At 41.2% G+C, this 7,385-nt stretch overlaps 1 pseudogene; it reads left to right on the top strand.

The window, feature by feature from the left end:
• The first annotated feature begins 3,319 nt into the window (after positions 1–3,319).
• Positions 3,320–4,339, top strand: LOC114883615 (annotated as a pseudogene).
• The last annotated feature ends 3,046 nt before the right edge of the window (positions 4,340–7,385 follow it).

Genomic DNA, 7,385 nt, shown 5'->3' on the forward strand with positions numbered 1-7,385 from the left:
CATTTTTTGCCTTAGACTTCAGAACCTCATCCTCTATAGCAGGTATGATTGGGTCAAGCTCCTCTCACTGTCTACTTTCAGTTGTGCTCATAACTATCAGATAATAAACATTTATAGAATTTTTTAAAATCCTTTGAAAAGCTATGAATCTGTTTGCTGATGCTAACCCTTTTATGCTCTGTCCAATCTTAGTTATCACAACAAAACTGTCCTTTGGTGTGTACCATTAGGGTCAGGGAGCTATAAAATGCCTGAGCTAGAGGAAACCTAGCCCTTTTTTCAATCTCATAGTACAGTGATTTGCCCAGCATCCCACAGCAAAGTAGAGGCAGAAGATAGGTCTTTTTTGGTTGGAAGTTCAAAGATCTCTAGTAAAATTTAGATATTTAAAAAATAAACTACATTCAGCCACTGAAATATTCGTTTTTCAAAGTAAACTAACTTAACTACCCAAGAGAGAGCTTCTCATGAAGGATGGGCTGAAACAAATAGTTCTGACAAGGGCATTGAAGTCCAGGAAACAAAATGGTCAGAGAGGACAGGCCCAGGTGAAGGGCCACACCCTGAAGGGTCTGGGCATCTGTGGGAGTGGCATGGAGCCAGGGGTCTCCTCCAAAAGACAAGGACACTGAACATTCAGGACATGCCTAGGATGGGTTATGCCCCGGAAGTAGGGGCAAAGTGGAAACAGATCAGCCCTCACCAAAACTGAAAACAGCCTTGAATCCTCTCAGTCCCTGATTGGATTAAGATGACACCTCCACCCCCTTACCCTACCTGCCCACCAGAAGAAAAGTAAATCTTCACTGAAGTAAGATAATATCATTCACAGTCTCTACGGTTTTTCACACACAATGCCCAGCATGCAATAAAAAAATTACTAGGCAGGCAAAGACACAGGACACAGGACAATGTATTTGAAAACTAGGAGAACAAAGACAGTAGATGCAAGCCCACCGATAACCCAAATATTGGAAAGATCATATATTGATCATTATAATGATCGTGATTAATATATTCCAAAAAAATAACAAGATCAAAAATTTCACCAGAGAACTGGAACTTATAAAAGAACCTAGAATTTAAAAATACTATAACCAGTAGAAAGTCATCAGTGAGTTTAAAAGCAGATTAGGTATATCCAAAAAGAGATCTACAGAAATGGAAGGTAAATCAATAGAAAATATACAGACCAAAACCTTGACAGAAGCAAAAGGATAGAAAATAGGAAAAAAAGGTGTAAGAAACATATGGAACATGGAGAAGAGGTTAACATGTCATTTGATAACCAGATGGAGAGGAGAGAGAGAATATGGCAGAAGCAGTATTTGAAGATATGTTAGCAGAGATGTTCCCAAAATTGATTAAAGACTCAAATCACAGATTTGATGAGTGCAACAAATCCAAAGAGTTGTGAATAAAAGAAATCCACACCTGGGTCTCAAACAGTGAAACTGTTGAAGTCCAAAGATAGATGAAATCTTAAAAGAGACAGAGAAAAATGATACGTATACTTCAAAGGAGCAGGTGATTTTTCAATACAAACAATTCAAGTCAAAAGACAATGAAATAACATGTTAAAGTGCTGAAAGAAATCAGTGACCTATGTGGAATTACGTATGCAGGAAAAATACCCTTCAAAAATGAAGGAAAAATAGACATTTCAAATGAGCAAAGACTAGAAGAATTTGTCACTAGCAGGATTGCATTGAAAGAAAAGCTAGAAGTTGTCTTAATGCTTTCCAGGAAGTGTGGAAATTAAGGAAGAAATAAATAGCAATAAAATATGTGAGTATACATGTAAGTATATATAAATGAATATTTGCTTATAAGACAATGAAAATAATTCCTTGTGGGACTGAAATACATGTAAGATAAAAACATGACATCGAGAGCACAAAAAGTTGAGGTGGTAGTAAATAGAGTATATTAGCCAGACTTATCCAGAGAAGCAGAACCAATACCAATAAGATGTGTGTCTGTGTGTGTATATATATATATATATATATATATATGACATTATATATGTGTATGTATATACACACATTATAAGACATCTATTTTAAGGAATTGGCTTATGTGATTATGGAGGCTGAGAAGTCCCACGATCTGCCATCTGCAAGCTGAAGACCCAGGAAAGTTGTTTGCAAACTTGGCTACATGTTAAAATCACCTGGGGGAGGTTTTTTTAAATTAAACATTGTATTTTGAGATAATTGTAGATTCACATACAATTGTTTGGAATAATACAGACAGATCCTGTGTACCCTTCACCCAGTTCCCCCCAGTGGTAACATCTTGCAAAACTATAGTACAATATCACAACTAGGTTATCACCACTGATGCAGTTAAAATACAGGGCATTTTTATCACCTCAGAAACCCCTCAAGTTGCCCTTTTATAGTCACACTCATTTCCTTGCTGCCTCCACCCCCTCCTTAACCCCTGGAAATCATTAATTTCCATTTCTATAATTCTGTCATTTCAATAATGCTCTATAAATAGAATAGTACAGTTTTGTGATTGGCTTTTTCACTCAGCATAATTCCCTGGAGAATCATCTGATTTGTCACATATATCAATAGTTTGTCCCCTTTTATCGCTAAGTAGTAGTCGTTATGGAGGGACCGCAGTTTATTGACCCACTGAAGAACTTATGGGTTGTTTCCAGTTTGGGGCCATTTACGAATAAAACTGCTATAAACATTCATGTACAGGTTTTTATGTGAACATAAGTTTTCATTTCTCTGAGAAAATGTCCGAGAGTGCAATTTCTGGGTCATATGGTCATGGCATGTGCAGTGTTTAAAGAAACTGTCAAAACTGTACAAAGTTGCTGCACGATTTTATGTTCCCATGAGTAATATTTCTTAAAGGCGCTCCACATTCTAGGAAGTAATTATTATGCTCAAGTGGGTGGTGCTTTAATTGGTCAGTCCTGCTGCTGGAAGAGGCAAGTTCAGTTCCATCCCAGACACAGAGCCTAAGAGTAGCTCCCTAAAGAGTCTCAGGAAGCCATTAGAAAAAGCCAGTATTTGGAGGTGGCGATCTGTCTGCGAGGAGTGCAAGGTTCATCCAGAAACTTGAATGGGATGTTGATACCACTGCATGAGAGGAGCACAGCCAAATCTCCCTGAGCCGAGCTGTTGGCATCTGCGAAAAGGTGGGGAGAGAAGGGAGTGGACACCCTCCTGGAGTGACTCAAGGATTCAAACACCACGAGCTTCATTCGGGAAGGCTTCAGGAGGGGTTGCTTTCCCGTTGCATCTTTGACGTAGTTTCCTAGACTCTGCTCCATGATTTAACTTGAAAGTCTGACATGAAGATGGAGGAAGCAGTGGGAAAAGTTGAAGAACTCATTGAGTCTGAAGTCCCACCAAAAACATCTGAACAAGAGTCAGCTAAGGAGGAAGAGGGATCTGTGGAACTGGAATCTCAGTTTCTGAAAGATGGTGTGGTGGATTCTACAGTTCCTTCTTCAATGCCTTGCTTGTTGATGGAACTGAGAAGGGACTCTTTGGAGTCTCAGCATCCACGGAGGGTGACGAACCGACAACTGGCCGAGTTTATGAGGGAGACTCCTCTAACCACTGCATGCTTTCCACTTCCTCTACTGGTCACCTGGCCGATTGAGATACACTGTCTTCTGCAGAGGAGAATGAACCCTCCCAGCCAGAAACAGCGGTAGAAGGAGATCCTTCCGGAGTGTCTGGTGCCACAGTTGGGCGCAAGTCTCACCGGTCCTGATCTGAAAGTGAAACATCCACCATGGCTGCCAAGAAAACCCGGCAAACCAGTGATAAACAGAATGGCCCAGTTGCCAAGGTTAAAGGTCATCGGACCCAAAAGCACAAGGAGAGAATCAGGCTACTGAGGCAGAAACGGGAGGCTGCTGCACGAAAGAAATATAACCTGTTGCAGGACAGTAGTACCAGTGATAGTGACCTGACTTGTGACTCAAGCACGAGCTCATCAGACGATGCTGAAGAGGTTTCAGGGATCCCTGCAGAGATACCAGGTCATTTGGACCCAAGATTCCTAGCAAGTGACAGAACATCTGCTGGCAATGCACCACTCAGTGAAGAAATTAATATCGCCTCTTCACATAGTGAAGTGGAGATCGTGAGAGTGCAGCAACATGCAAGGTGGGTTCATCCTCAAGGAGGTGTGACTCAGAGTGTTTCTTCATGGAAGCATGGCTCTGGCATGCAGTATGTTAGCACCCGGCGAACACAGTCATGCATGGACCGCTGTGACTCCCCAGCAGACTTGGGCGTCACCTGCAGAAGTTGTTGACCTTACGTTGGATGAGGAGAGCAGATGTAAATACCTACTGTGATGCAGTGTCACTGTGTTTCCTCTGCACTGTTCTCTTCCACTTACTTCTCTTCCTCCTTGTGACATGGAAGCTCATTGTCATAGCTTCAGCCTCAGAAGCTGTTTGTGGCATTTGTATAATCAAAACTCATGGAAAATTGCTCCCTTCCCCCCCCTCTTTTTTTTAAATGAAAAGAAGTCACTTAGGAAAGTAACATCACAGAGAAAAGAATTTCTTCTTTCCCTCAGTAGGAATCTGAGAATGATGAATTTTATTAGACGACTTCATTTTACTTGGTGACTTTCAATCTTAGGAAACTGCCTTCCTTCTAGAATGATATTTTAATTACCAGGTGAAATGGATTTCAGTTTTTGAATCTTGTATTTATTTTTCTGTGTAATAAAATTAATACGTAGACTTGAAAAAAAAAGCCAATATTTGATTACCTACCATTACACTACCAGGCAGCGTTCTAAGCATTTACAGGTATTAGCTCATTAAATCCTTTCAACCACACTGGTACTATTACTCCATTTTACAGATGAAGCACCTGAGGCCCCAAGATTTAATAACTTGCCTAAAGTCACACAGCTAGTAAGTAGGGAGCCCAAATCCCACCTCAGCCTGCCTGGCTCCAGAGCCTGTGCTCTTCTCCATTCTGCCATGCTTCCCCCAAAGGAGGGGAGAGGTGTCTGGGCAGGCAAATTGAATAGATCCTATAGGAAGGCTCTTCCCTGTCTGGGACTTGTCCTCTTCCCTCAGGGTCAGCTATTTCCACTCTTCCTTCCAATCATTTCTCCTACCCCCGCCCCCCAAGATTTCACAGAATCTCCCTCTGTGATTCTAGGAACACTGGTGTCCTCACACTCCTCTTACTAACTCACTGTTATAGATTAAAAGAAGAAAATCAAGCGACAACAATGCCAACAGAAACACAAACAACCCAAGCAGAAGGCCAGCTCTCCAGTGTCTCTCGATTAATGCAGCTTCTCAGGTTTCAGCGGGGACAAATATCTGATGGGCAAGCACCTGTCTGGCAGGTGATGACATCTCTCTCCCAGGGTGTGCTGGCTCAGGCTGGGATGGAATGCTGCAATTTTCTTCTTGACCTTGAGGTAACCCATGCAAAGCACAGTCAGCACCTCATGAAAGGCTGGTGAAATCTCTCTGTCTCTCCCCACTGACTTTGCTTAGCTTGGGTGCCAGCACAGTGCAGTTTCAAAATCAGCATTGAGCATTTGCCAAGCATTGCCTGGGGTCAACTGTTTGTTGAAAGCAGTGAAGGTATTCACCTTCACGTAAGAGTCACAAAATTTTCTTCCAGGAGCTCTATAGGTAGAGGAAGGAGGGAGAAGGAAGGAGTCCAGAATGACCTTTAGCCTTCTCAGAGCTCCCTTGCCGGAGGATTGGAGCTGGGAGGAGGCTGTAAGAGGGGGAAGAGGATGGACAGCCAAGGAGGAAGGAAAGAACGGTATAGGGGAGCATTCAGTCAGGGCAGGACTGGCTGAAGATACCATCAAAGCCCTACTAATTCTGATTTTTCTATTCTCCCCTTTCTCTGCCATAGGCTCTTCATTGCCATGTTTTCTCAGCTGACAATTTGGCCACAAAGTCAAATCCATAGTCTGACAGTGGAAGAGAATACTTTTGTTTGGGCATCTTTTGGAAATAGGGGGTATTATTCTTGCTATGCTTCTGACTCTCCTGTTCATGCTTCCTCTACTCTCTTCACACGCGGGATGAGGTGTGTGTAGATTATTTATGGTTTTCGCTATAGATGTGGATTTGGCATCAGCTAAAATGTGCCCACTGAAGAGGTCATTATAGAAAGAGGTTTTTCATACCTCAAAATATAGGCTGAAATAAGCATCACATTGTTGCATCACAGACCCATCTAGTTGCTCTATATTATAACTGAAGCATTATTTCCCTGACAAGAATGCATGCTGTGAGATTCTAAATCCCATCTTAAATGATTTTAGCCAACATTTAGCCAATAATCCCTTTTTATTATATTGGCAGTATTTTCTTTTTAAGGAAAGAATAAAAAGTCCTCAAGAATCATTTGACTATGCGAAAGGCAATGTGAGGGCACATTGATTTTTATTCCCTGCCATCAAGGTAAATTTATCTCTGTCCTGATTATAAGCCATTTAAAAAGTGTGGTACAGCCAGGCTGAAGGTTAGAAATGCCTGATGTAAGCAGATTTTTAAAAATATATATATTCATGTTTATCAAAGTGATATATGTACATACTTTCAGTCAAATGTGGTATAATATTTATAATGACAAATAGCTACCCTTTTCCATCCCAGATTTTTACTTCCTAGAGGTAACCACTGTACATTCTTTTCTCTTGCTATTTACTTTGATTATTCTACATAGGTACTTAAATTACTGTTTCTTGACTTTTTGATTTTGTATCTTATCGGTATTACCTGGTGGCTTCTCACTATGGAAGCCAAGAATTTAGCATTCTTACTTTGTTTCACATACGTATCATCACAGAATTCTCTTTTCTTGGTTATATTCCTACCAAGTGTGTGCAGTATTGGCTGTATGCAAATAAATATTGTTCCCTGATGAGCCAAGTCATTTATTATGTTTGCATTTCTGTGTCAACCTCTAATTTCCCAAAGTACATTTCCTCAGATGTTTCTTTTCTGGGGCTTCCTTAGAATTTCTTGTTGTTTGCACATCAAAATACCCACCAATCAATTTTCCACATAATCAAACTAATCCCCCACCATCCCTCCTGGATCCCTCTGTGCCTGTTTCTAATCTCGACCAGGTTTGCACTCTCAACCACTGCCCAGCTGTAATTCTGGGAACACTCTTTGCAATTCCCCTGGACATTCCCATTGCCCCATCCCCTGCGTTGGATCCCTTACTGTCTCTATTCCTTGTTTTATCGTTTAAGGTGATGCTTGCTGCTATAACAAACATACCTCAAAAGTTTTTGGCTTAAAGTAATAGAAGTTTATTTTGAGGACTTCCCTGGTGGTCCAGTGGTTAAGACTCTGTGCTTCCAATGCGGGGGGCATGGGTTTGATCCCTGGTTGGGGA

This window comes from Monodon monoceros, unplaced genomic scaffold (genome assembly GCF_005190385.1).
Source record: "Monodon monoceros isolate NGI ecotype Baffin Bay Population unplaced genomic scaffold, NGI_Narwhal_1 Super_Scaffold_5, whole genome shotgun sequence".
NCBI classification, from domain to species: domain Eukaryota; kingdom Metazoa; phylum Chordata; class Mammalia; order Artiodactyla; family Monodontidae; genus Monodon; species Monodon monoceros.